At 39.2% G+C, this 12,881-nt stretch overlaps 1 non-coding gene across 1 annotated transcript; it reads right to left on the bottom strand.

Moving 5' to 3' along the window:
• Nucleotides 1–12,316: 12,316 nt before the first annotated feature.
• Nucleotides 12,317–12,422, bottom strand: LOC145537270 (U6 spliceosomal RNA). The gene has a single exon (XR_014076297.1). It is a non-coding gene; the product is annotated as a U6 spliceosomal RNA (small nuclear RNA).
• Nucleotides 12,423–12,881: the final 459 nt, after the last annotated feature.

The following is a 12,881-nucleotide window of genomic DNA, read 5'->3' as shown; positions in this document are numbered from 1 at the left end:
GGGCTAGCCTTCTGGAGGAGAGACCCATTTGTCTAGCTATATCCAGCCAGACTAGCTTAGACCTATCAGTCCTCAACCAACCCACCAGCCACAGATACATAAGTGAGCCCAGCTAAGATCAGCCAAGCCTAGTGCAGATCAACAGAGCACTGACATATAGACTCATGAGCAACAATACATGGTTTGGTTTTAAGCTACTGAGTTTTGGATGGTTTATTATGCAGCAATTGCTAACTCACACATCCAGCAATACAATAAAAAATATGTTTTATGCAGAATCTGGTTGTTATTTAGTAGGAAGGCCCTTCAGGATATTTATTCTTCTGTACTATCTCTCCCACTACTTCTCCATTTTCTTCTTAGAATATCTCTTAAGATTAGCATTTCTCAGAGTTTCTGTTTTCAGCCACCTTCTCACTGTTCTTTCTCCCTGGTCAGTTTCATCCTATTACATGGCCTCAGCTCTTACCTTTATACAGATGGCTCCCAAATCTACCTCTATGAAAACTTTACTGAGCAGAGTCAGATTTCAAATGGTCTACTGGAAAAGTCTATATAATATTCTCCCAGAAAAATCATGACTCAATATGTTCAAATGTGAAGTCTTACACTCCTTCATTGTTTCCTATACCTCCTCCTCCTCCTCTAGCTTGATTTATCTATCTCTAGATAGTGTCACTACCATCCTCATATCACCCAGGCCAAAAAGTTCATCACCTAAGACTCTCCATATGCCCAGTCATTCTGCAATGTCTCATATCTGTCCCTTCCCTCTATCTTCATAGTCCCTCTTCCTTCTGCTTCTTTTTCCTCTTTTCCTCTTTCTTTGTTCTTGCTATCGAAGTGTGACCAGTAGTCCAGCAACATCAGCATCATTTGGGGAGACTATTAGAATGCAGAATATTGGGCCCCACCTAAAGATCTATTCGATCAGAATCTGCATTTTAACAAAATCCCTAGATAATTCATATGCACATTAAAGTACAATTAGCAACTCCCTAGTTAAGTCTCAATCAGGACAGGTACAAGTCCTCACCAGTGTATAACCCATGCAGCATGTTAGTGGCACTCAAGCCCAGCTGCACATCAGAATACCTGAGAAGTCTTCAATTTTCCATTTATCTTTTCATTAATCTTTTTAAAAAATACATTTATTAGTTGTTTCTTCAATAGAGAAATACAAAGAAGGAAATTAAAAGTTGAATTATGCCTTGCCCAGATAACGCCAAATGACTTTTCTTTTTTGAAAATAGGAAAATTTACCTAAGGTTAGGCAACTCAAACAGAATAAAATATACAAAATGAAGACTGAAAATCTGCTAGCACCACCTCAATTCCAATTCTTTTTCTCAAATATTGCTGTTCTTAATCAGAATTAACCTTCCAGGAAATAATTGAGCACATACCTGCATATATATTTATTCTTTTGTTTAAAAAGTATAAATTACTCCCTTTTAATCATCATGATTTTTATATTTAGTATATCTTAGAGATATTTTTCTACAAGCATATACAGAGTATTTCATAATTGTTAAACCACATGGTATTCCATTAGATGGATGATTCCATCTGATGGATCAATTCCCTATTGACAAGCGCTTTGATTGCTTCCAGTTTTAGCTATTACAAACAATGCTGCAATTATCATCCCTCGTAATGTGTATGTGTGTGCTGTGTTCAGTTGTGTCCAATTCTTAGTGACTCTATGGACTGTAGCCTGCCAGGCTCCTCGTCCATGGGATTTTTCAGGCCAGAATACTGGAGTGGGTTGACATTTCCTTCTCCAGGGTCTCTTCCCAACCCAGGGATTGAACCTGCATCTCTTGCATTGCAGGCGGCTTCTTTACCTCTGAGCCACCAGAGTAGTCTATCCGTCAGCATATATTTTGATAAAGTTATGTGAGTATATCCCTAGGGTATATTTTTAGTCCAAAATTGCTGAATACATTGGTTAGGGTGCTTTTGGTTACAAGTAAGAAAACACAATTCCAGGGGAAGGGTAAGCTAGAGCTACCCAGTTTGTTTAAGTCTCTCTGCTGTGCAGTCCCTACTTTATCCAAGTATTTTTTTTCAGTGTGATCCCTGGACCAGCAGCATCAATCTCACCTGACAATTTCTTAGAAAAGGAAATTCTTTGTCCCTACCACAGACCTGCAAAATTTGAATCTCTGAGAGTAGATAAAGATCAGCAATCTATGTTTTAACAGACCAGGTGATTCTGATGAACACTAAATACTGAGAACCAGTGCTTTAGCCAAGGTGCCAATGAAATGGCTGACAATGGCAATGGAGGCTTTGAATTACTTCCTTAAGCCCAGCAGAGAAAACTCTGACCCAACATTCCAAGTAAGTAGGACTCCCATGGTTCTCCCTCATTGAGTTGCTCAGGTCACAAGTCCTCTGAACTAATGATGTCTGTGGTCAGAAGAACTGAGAGTAACATCTGTTTACCCCCAAATACATGGGCTATAAGTGGGAAGAATAGACACACAAATAAAAATCTACAACTTCTTGGGAAGGAAAAAGTGGGGAATGATTGCTGAGAAGGCACGAGCAACACCTACAACATTCAAAGAATATCTGCATGTTTTATTTTGATATATTCTACCAAATTATACATCAAAACAGTTGTAACAACTTCAAGCCCACCAGCAGCATATGAAAACTTCTAGTATTTCTTCATACCCTGACTTGCTCTATGTTTAAATCAAACTTTAAACATTTCCCAGTCTTATAGATAAAGATGGTATTTTATTGTTTTGATTTATATGCCTTTACTCATGGATGAAATTCAACATCTTTTCAAATCTCTATTGATGTGTGCATGCCTTTCTCTGTAGATTAGTTGCTTATTCTTTAGCTCACTTTACTATTGGGTTTTGTCTTTTTCATGTTAGTTCTTCTGAACTCATTGTAAGTTAAAGAAATTAGCCTTTTATCATATATGATGCAAATGTTTTCCCAGCTTTGTTGATCTTTTGAATTTGTTTATGGTATCCCCCCCACCCCCCGCAAAGCTTTAACCTTTATGCAGTGAAATTCATCAGTATTTTTCTTTACTGGAATCTGGATTTGGGATTCTGCTTTAAAAGGGCCTTCCCCCATGTCCACCTTTCCAGGTGAACATCAGTCAAGTCTGTAAAGCTTTTAAAAATTAAGGATACTGGGCCTCCACTCCAGACCTAATAAAGCAGATTTTTTAAATGTGACCCTCTGTACTGGGTTGAATATTGTCCTCCCAAACTATGATTGTGACCTTATTTGGAAATATGGTCTTTGCAGTTTTAACCATGTTAAAATGAAATCATATCACATTAGGGTGAACCTTAGTCCAATGACTGAGATCCTTACAAGACAGAAATTCAGGTACACATAGTGATGATGGAGGCAGAGTGATACACCTACAAGTCAAGGAATATCAAAGCCTGCAATCACTAGAAGCTACAAAGAGACAGGAAGGATGCTTTGCTAGGGCTTTCGGAGTGAGCATGGCCCACCACCACCACTTCTAGCCTCCAGAACTGTGAGACAATAAATTTCTGTTATTTGAAGCCACACAGTTTGTGGTACTTTGTTGTGGCAGCCCTAGGAAACTATATACACTCTATTTATTCAGTCGCTAAGTCACATCTGACTCTGTGATGCCATGGACTGCAGCACGCCAGGCCTCCCTGTCCTCCACCACCTCCCAGAGCCTACCCAAACTCATATTCATTGAGTCAGTGATGCCACCCAAACATCTCGTCCTCTGTCACCCCCTTCTCCTCCTGCCCTCAATCTTTCCCAGCATCAGGGTCTTTTCCAGTGAGTCAGCTCTTTGTATCAGGTGGCCAAAGTATTGGAGTTTCAGCTTCAGCATTAGTCCTTCCAATGAATATTCAGGGTTCAGTATGAAAAGGCAAAAAGATATACACACCCTATATCTAAATTTAAAAATAAATCAAGTGTGATTCCAAAACACCACAGGTTGAGAAACACTGGACTGAATAACAGTCATAACCATCCTCATTTAGTAAGAGTAGAAAAACAGAATGACTGAAATATTTCTCCTTTAGAAAAGGGAGTCCTGGGTGTTGTGACAATCCTTTGGAAAAAATTAAGTTATCGTTATCAAGTTCACTATAATAAACTCTAAATGTGTTCTAGAAGCTAGGGACAGGACAAAATCCTTACTTTCATGGAGTTTCCAATCTAAGGAGAGACAGACCATGAACATATAAACAAAAGTTGGGTAACTTCAGTAAGAGGTGATCTATGAAGAAAATAAATTAAGGTAATGAACTAGGGCACATCTTACTGTAGAGAGGGTGGTTAATTTAGTTAAGGTGGTAAGGAAAGGCCTTTTGGAAGAAGTAATACTTGAGCTGAGCCCTGAGGGTGTCAGCCGTAGGAACATCTCGGGGAAAAGAGTTCCAGATAGGAGAAGTGCAAAGGTTTTGAGAAGGAAATGAGTTTAAGGTAGGTTAAAGACCTAAATGGAAAGCACTATAACAGAATGAGAAAAAAAAGATAATATGGTTGTTGCCTTGGATAAAAAAGGTCTTGCAAAGCAATAAACAAAACAGAAATCCACAGAAGAAAAGAGTGATATAAATATGTTAAATGGCTACACAAACATCTAAAACTCCTGTATGATAACACAAACCATAAACATGTTACATACTATAGGAAAATATCAGCTATATATATATAATAGACAAAGGATTAATATCCAGAAATATAAATGACTCTGACAACTCAATATGGAAAAAAACAAACAACCCTGTAAGAAAAACTAGGCAAAGGTTACAAACAGTTCACAGAGAATAGGCCAATAAACATCAAATAAAAAGATGCTCAACTGCACTAGTGAGGGAAAATGCAAAGTTAAAAACAAACACAAGTTACCATTTTTTTTCTCCATCAGATTGGCAAACAGTTTAAAGGTTGGAGTCTTAGGAAATGTGAAGCTACACTGCTGATGGGAGTGAAGACTGACATAATGCTTTTGAAAGGCAATTTGACAGTATGTATTAAGATTGAAAATATCCATACCCCCTGGCCCAGCAACTCCCTTGTGAGTGTCCACCTACAGAAACATGCCTGTGCACAAAGAAGCCCTTACTAGTATGTTCACTGCAACTCTGTATTACTGAAAAATTAGACCATTGTAAATATCCATCAGGGGAGTGGAGAAATAAATCAAGAGCCATCCAAATCATGGAATTCCCTGAACAAGAATTCAAAAAAGAACAAGGTTGATTATTTTCCTTATAGAAAGATCTCCAAGATGTTGCCAAGTGAAGAAGGCAGTTGGCCAAATGATATGGACAGTATGATCCCGTTCACATGGAAATGATTGATATCTACACTAACCTCCATTTTCTGTGTTGTCATCTTGTTTCTACCCACCCCCACCTCCTACTCCCAGTGAAAAGGAGTTTGGTTAGGGCAGTAACTGTTTGAGTGGCTACAATTCCCTCAAATCATCTCACAATTACCATCCAGCAGGAGTGAGAGCCTGCTACATAATTTGTAGGGTCCAGTGCAAAATGAAAATGGAGGGTTCCTTGCTCAAAAACTAGGGGAGAGGTGGGAAATACAGTTAAAGGCATGAAAATAAAATGTTTTTTCTTTAAAAATATTTTATTACTTATAAAACATAATGGTGATAATAGTGATACCTGAAAAATAATTTAAAAATTGCAGAACAATATTTTTATAATTTATATAATAAAATAATAACATGTTACTAACGTGATATCTTGATTGATCATAAGATTTTTCTGCCTCTCTTTCTGCAAATTCAATTAGTCATTTTAGCAAGCTCATTTTGAACCAACATGATTGAAGGCAACATCAGTCACAAGATTGCAAATGTTTGATAACTTTTGATTTTGATAAGGAGCTTTCTGCTGATGCACTGGCACTGTTTTTTGTAGGCTGTGACAACAATGGGATAGATTCCTGATAAATTATTTCAAAATACAAATTTTCATACATCTAAACCTGATGATTTCCATAGAACACTTCTAAAAAGATTTAACTCTTCATACAGATAAGTTTTGTCCAAGTCTAAATCTAATTTTAAATATAATTTGTACAATGGCATTTAATGTTTCCTCTGACATTTCCTGTAACTTGTGGAGGTATACTATATAGACTGCATGCTTGTGTCCCTGACCCCCAAAGCCATATGTTAAAATCCTAACCCCCACAATGTGATGGTATTAGGAGGTGGGGCCTTGGTAGGTGATTAGGTCTTGAGGGTGGGGCTCTTATAAATGAGATTAGTGCCCTTATAAAAGAACCTCCAAAGAGCTCTTTCACCCCTTCCCCCACATAGCAAGAAGATTATCATCTATGAGCCAGAAAATCGGCTCTCATCAGACACTAAATTAAGCCAGCATCTCGATTTTGAACTTCCCAGCCTTCAGAACCATGAGAAATAAATCTTTGTTCATTAGCCACCCAGTCTATGGCAATTTTATTATAGCAGCCTGAATAGACTAAGACAAGGTCATACAAGAAATGAAAATGGCTTCATAATTTATTTATAATTTAAAACATATTTGTATGCATTCTACCAGTATACCTTCAATTATAAGGAAAACACTTTTAAATTATCTTCCTCATTAATAATTGGTTAATCGAAAGTTTTTATCTAATGTGTCTACTTTGATGATCTTTGAATTTAATTTTCATTTCCTAGCCTGTGGATATTTGCTCTGCTATTTTGCACTAGTTTTCAAAATGAGATACTCTACACTGCTCAAAAAATTCTAATAACCACACCTCAAAGTAATTTACTTTGAAGGCAAACCATTTGATATCACAGTAATCCAAGTCTATGCCCCAACCACTAATGCCAAAGAAGCTGAATGGTTCTATGAAGACCTACAAGACGTTCTAGAACTAATACCAAAAAAAGATGTCCTTTTAATCATAGGGGACTGGAATGTAAAAGTAGGAAACCAAGAGATACCTGGAGTAACAGGCAAGTTTGGCAATGGAGTACAAAATGAAGCAGGGCAAAGGCTAATAGAGTTTTGCCAAGAGAACGCACTGGTCATAGCAAACACCCACTTCCAACAACACAAGAGATGATTCTACAAGTGGACATCACCAGATGGTCAATACCAAAATCAGATTGATTATATTCTTTGCAGCCAAAGATGGAGAGGCTCTATACAGTCAGCAAAAACAAGACTTGGGGCTGACTGTGGCTCAGATCATGAACTTCTCATTGCAAAATTCAGACATAAATTGAAGAAAGTAGGGAAAACCACTAGACCATTCAAGTATGACCTAAATCAAGTCCCTCATGATTATATGGTGGAAGTGACAAATAGACTCAAGGGATTAGATCTGATAGAAAGAGTGCCTGAAGAACTATGGATGGAGTTCTGACATGTAAAGGAGGCAGTGATCAAAACCCAATAAAAAGAAATGCAAAAAGGCAAAATGGTTGTCTGAGGAAGCCTTACAAATAGGCGAGAAAAAAAGAAGTGAGAGGAAAAGGAGAAAAGGAAAGATATATCCAGCTGAATGAAGAGTTCCAAAGAATAGCAAGGAGAGATAAGAAAGCCTTCCTAAGCGATCATTGCAAAGAAATAGAGGAAAACGATAGAATGGGAAAGACTAGCGAGCTCTTCAAAAAAATTAGAGATACCAAGGGAACATTTCATGCAAAGATGGCCACAATAAAGGACAGAAATGGTAGGGACCTAACAGAAGCAGAAGATATTAAGAAGAGGTGGCAAGAATACACAGAAGAACTATATAAAAAAGATCTAATGACCCAGATAATAATGATGGTATGAAAACTTACCTAGAACCAGATATCCTGGAATGTGAAGTCAAGCGGGCCTTAGGAAGCATCACTACAAACAAAGCTAGTGGAGGTGATGGAATTCCAGCTGAGTTATTTCAAATCCTAAACGATGATGCTGTGAAACTGTTGCACTCAATATGCCAGCAAATTTGAAAAATGTAGCAGTGGCCACAGGACTGGAAAAGGTCAGTTTTCATTGCAATCCCAAAGAAAGGCAATGCCAAAGAATGTTCAAACTACTGCACAATTGCATTCATCTCATATGCCAGCAAAGTAATACTCAAAATTCTCCTAGCAAGGCTTCAACAGTATATGAACTGAGACCTTCCAGATGTTGAAGTTGGATTTAGAAAAGGCAGAGGAACCAGAGATTAAAATTGCCAACATCGGTTGGGTCATAGTGAAAGCAAGAGAATTCCAGAAAAACATCTACTTCTGCTTTATTGATTACACCAAAGCCTTTGACTGTGTGGATCACAACAAACTGTGGAACATTCTTTCTTAAAGAGATGGGAATACCAGATCACTGTACCTGCTCCTGAGAAATCTGTATGCAGGTCAAGAAGCAACAGTTAGAACCGGACATGGAACAATGGACTTGTTCCAAATTGGGAAAGGTGTACATCAAGGCTGTATATTGTCACCCTGTTTATTTAATTTAAATGCAGAGAACATCATGTGAAATTCCAGGCTGGATGAAGCACAAGCTGGAATCCAGATTGCCAGGAGAAATATCAATAACCTCAGATATGCAGATAACACCACCTTTATGGCAGAAAGCAAAGAGGAACTAAAGAGCCTCTTGATGAAAGTGAAAGAGGAGCGAAAAAAGCTGGCTTAAAACTTCAACATTCAGAAAATTAGGATCATGGCATCCAGTCCCAACACTTCATGGCAAATAGATGGGGAAACAATGGAAATAGTGATAGACTATTTCCTTGGGCTCCAGAATCAGTGCAGATGGTGACTGCAGCCATGAAATTAAAAGACGCTTACTCCTTGGAAGAAAAGCTATGAGAAATAATCTAGACAGCATATTAAAAAGCAGAGACATTATTTTGCTGACAAAGGTCTATCTAGTCAAAGCTATGGCTTTTCTAGTAGTCATGTATGGATGTGAGAGTTGGACCATAAAGAAAGCTGAGTGCTGAATAATGGATGCTTTTGAAGTGTGGTGTTGGAGAAGCCTCTTGAGAGTTCCTTGGACTACAAGGAGATCAAACCAGTCAATCCTAACAGAAATCAGCCCTGATTCATTGGAAGGACTGATGCTGAAGCTGAAGCTCCAATACTTAGGCCTCCTTATGTGAAAAACTGATTCCTTAGAAAAGATCCTGATGCTGGGAAAGATTGAAGGCAGGAGGAGAAGTGGATGACAGAGGATGAGATGGTTGGATTGGCATCACCAACTCGATGGACATGAGTTTGAGCAAGCTCTGGGAGTTAGTGATGGACAGGAAACCCTGGCATGCTACAGTCCATGGGATCACAAAGAATTGGACATGACTGAGGAACCGAACTGAACTGAACTGAACTGAAAGTTGTTGTTCTGCAATGTCCACGAGTACCTTTTTATTTTGTAATAATTTACTGACAAAGTTTACTGCCTGAATGCTAGCACTTCCTGACCCAGTTCTCAGGCCAGAGTTAATATTTGTGTATAGTGGCAAGGACAGGTTCTGTGACAGAAGGGCAAGATTGCCTCTCACCACAGGTCCCATCACTAACCCCATGCAGAGGCCATCCTTTCTCTCAGGGCTACGGCTACTGTTACCTCTGCTGTTGCTGCTGCTGCTACTGCTGCTACCATTGTCATTGGCTCAACATCGCTCACTCTGGGCCCTATACTGCCCCAGACTGCCCCTGATGTGCTTGTACATACCAGGGACTGCCGTGTCCACAGGCTGTGCTCACTGCCACTCAGTATATCTCTTCTGCTCATGTGTATGCTCCATTGTCACACTGGACCATACTTAAAAGACACAGGTTCAAACATAAAATTAAGAATGTCAAGACAGTGGCAGGAGAGCATTAAAGCAAGCCCGAAGTCCTTTCTGGGAGTATAGCTCTGTACATCTGGCACACCCCAAGATGGCCATGGAGGAGTGGGCTGGTGTTCTTAGTTACCTAGTTTGGCACTTGGGGGACTGTCTTGTTAGTTTTCATTCCAAGTGAGTGTAAACCCTATTTTGCTTCTGTGATTCAAATTATGCAAAAAACTGTTGATCACCTTCTCCTATTACATGGATCTTAGAGTCACCAGTTGCTGTTAGATTCACAAATGGAGTGGTGAAAAGCCTGGGGTCTGGTCCTGTACCACCAGGAACCCCAGCTTGCATACATACTCGCCATATGGCCTCGAGCAGGTGGTTTTAAGTGTCTACACTCAGCTTCCTCAACCATAAAATGGGGATAGTACTAGTACTAGTTACCTACCTCATTGGGTTGCTGTAAGGAATGAGTTAACACATATAAAGAGGTTAGAATAGGTGCTTAGCACACAATAACTTCTCAGATAATGTTATTTATCATTATTTTGTCTTCTGTTTTCACTGTCTTCGTACTTTCAAGTCTATTTTGGAGAAAGTCTGTTCTTATGTAATGCTTTCCCATTTTCCCTGTTTTTCTTCATGAATTTTATAGTTCACTTTGGCCCTCATAATTTTTTATCTCAACAGTTATACGTATGTACATTTAGACAGATGAATCAGAAAAGAGCTCACTGAGGTTCCTTCTAGGAAAGCAAGCAGGGATTGAATGGTGGTCAGGGTGGATCTTCAGCCTGTTTGGATATTAATTTACAAGGAATGCATTTCCTATTGTTTATGTAATTAAAAGTAAATGTTTACAGCTGTTAAGTGGAGGTGGGGTAGAGGAGGAAAGTTTCCAGGGCAGCCTTGTGCTATGGCGGCCAGTTCAGATCACGCACTGATGTTGTAAGGCACAATTGGAGCACACATTTCCAGGGCGTCAGTGGGCTGCCTCCCAACCAGGGCAGTGTGAGTTACTTTGTCAGCAAATCTAGCCCCCTGACAGCTTTGCTTTCCCCATTATCTTTTATCCCACCTACCTTACCACCCAAGATCACTGGGGATAATTTTAGGGGTGGGTACCACTGTACCTAGGTCAAAGCAGCCTTTCTTGACACACCCACTGAATACATTTGAATTAATTGTGGTTCCCTTTCTGTTTATACATGTTATTCATACCTCTAGTTAGCACTTGAGAGGGTTTGACCTTTTAAGCCTTGTTATTGTTCATTGAATCTTGCCTTCCTAATTAGATTGTACAGGGTCTCTAATTCATGTCTGGAGACCCCACCCCCAAACCCCACCAGTCCATCATAAATGTTCAGGAGGTGTTATTGAGAGAGAGCCCTGAAATGGCCCCCACAACCAAATTTGGGACTTTACATTTTTTATTCCTTCTATCCTGTCCCTGGCCAGCTCTTCCTATTATTCAGGTCTTCTGTTCACATGTCAGCTTCTCCAAGATGCCTTCCTTGACTATTTAAAATAGACTAGCGTCTATTTAAATCTTTGTCTCATAACTTGTTTTATTTTCCTCATAGCACTCACTACAGTTTAAAATTTTAACTCAATTGTCTCACTCTCTGGAATGTGAACCACAGGAGGGCAGGGACCTTGTCTAAATCTTCAGTGTCTAGAACAGTACCTTGTACATAGTTGTTGTTCAGTCATGTCTGATTCTTTGCAATCCCACGGACTGCAGCATGCCAGTCTTCCCTCTCCTTCATCATCTCCTAGGGCTTACTCAAATTCATGTCCATTGAGTTGGTGATGCCATCCAACCATCTTGTCCTCTGTCGTTCCCTTCTCCTCCTGCCTTCAATCTTTTGCAGCATCAGAGTTGTTTCTAATGAGTCAGCTCTTCAAATCAGGTGGCCAAAGTACTGAAGCTTCAGCTTCAGCTTCAGCATCAGTCCTGCCTGCCAATGAATATTCAGGATTGATTTCCTTTAGGATTGACTGGCTTGATCATTTACAGTAGGTGTTCAGTAAATATATGAATGAATTGTACATGATTATTGACTGATCTCCATGAAGAATGTTAATATCACGAGGGTCAGGATCTTATCTGGGTTATTACTACATCCTCACACCTAGTACAGTACCTAGTGCATGGTAGATGCTCAAGAATTGTTGGGTGAGTGAATTAATGTTTGACACACTCTTTAACCCAGCATATCCAGAACTGAACTTAGTCTCTTCTGCACGAAACCTGCTTTTCCTTCTATGTACTCTGGCTCAGTCAATGGCATTGTCATCTAGAAATGACACCCAATCCATAATGAACTCACACTCCTTTCACTCATTCATCTACTATTTTCAATTAGTCTCCTAGCCCTGCCTATTCAACCTCCAAAATACCCCACTTATCTGATCATTTTCTACTCCCTGCTGCAACTATCTTGATTCAGGCCTCATCTTTTTTTCATGACTATTGCAATTGCCTCCTCTCTGCCTTCCCTCTTTTCTGCCATTTATTATGGAATCTGTCATAAATTTTTATGTCATACTCGTACAGGGACCATGCTTAATCTTCTCAGTGTCTTTTCAATCTTAATATATGTGCTGCTTAATCAAACATCCTTCTGCCTTCATATGAAGTTAAGGAAGCTTAGCTGCAGGGTTTGTCACCTGCCATATAGTTATGTGGTTATATGTTTTATAAAGTTTACAAAGTGTAATTAAACCACAATTGGTTAAAATTGCTGTCCCTTTCTACTGAGAGTTTTCCTGGTCACATTTTCCTTGTAGGTGGTGTTGGAGCTGCCTCAGACATTTTTGAGATTCAGCTAAGTAGAAGCTGATTTGTGGGATAAAATTTAGTTTGGGTTTAGTGGGGACATCTGTGTGTTTGTGCCATTTCCATTTATAGTTATTACCCAGGTGTAAGAATGACTTCTAGAAAAACTTTACCTTTTAACATAATTTTGTATTTGCAAGTCTATATTCTTTTCCTAATGAAATGAACCTCACAAACTGTCTAAGCTTCAGGTCCCACTAACCTGGATTGTCCTCTGCCTAAGCCACAAATGTGACCC

This window comes from Giraffa tippelskirchi, chromosome X, assembly GCF_054371585.1.
Source record: "Giraffa tippelskirchi isolate mGirTip1 chromosome X, T2T-mGirTip1v1.2.pri, whole genome shotgun sequence".
Lineage (NCBI taxonomy): Eukaryota > Metazoa > Chordata > Mammalia > Artiodactyla > Giraffidae > Giraffa > Giraffa tippelskirchi.
Note: the sequence above shows the minus strand (reverse complement) of the source record. Positions and strands in the feature narration are given on the sequence as shown.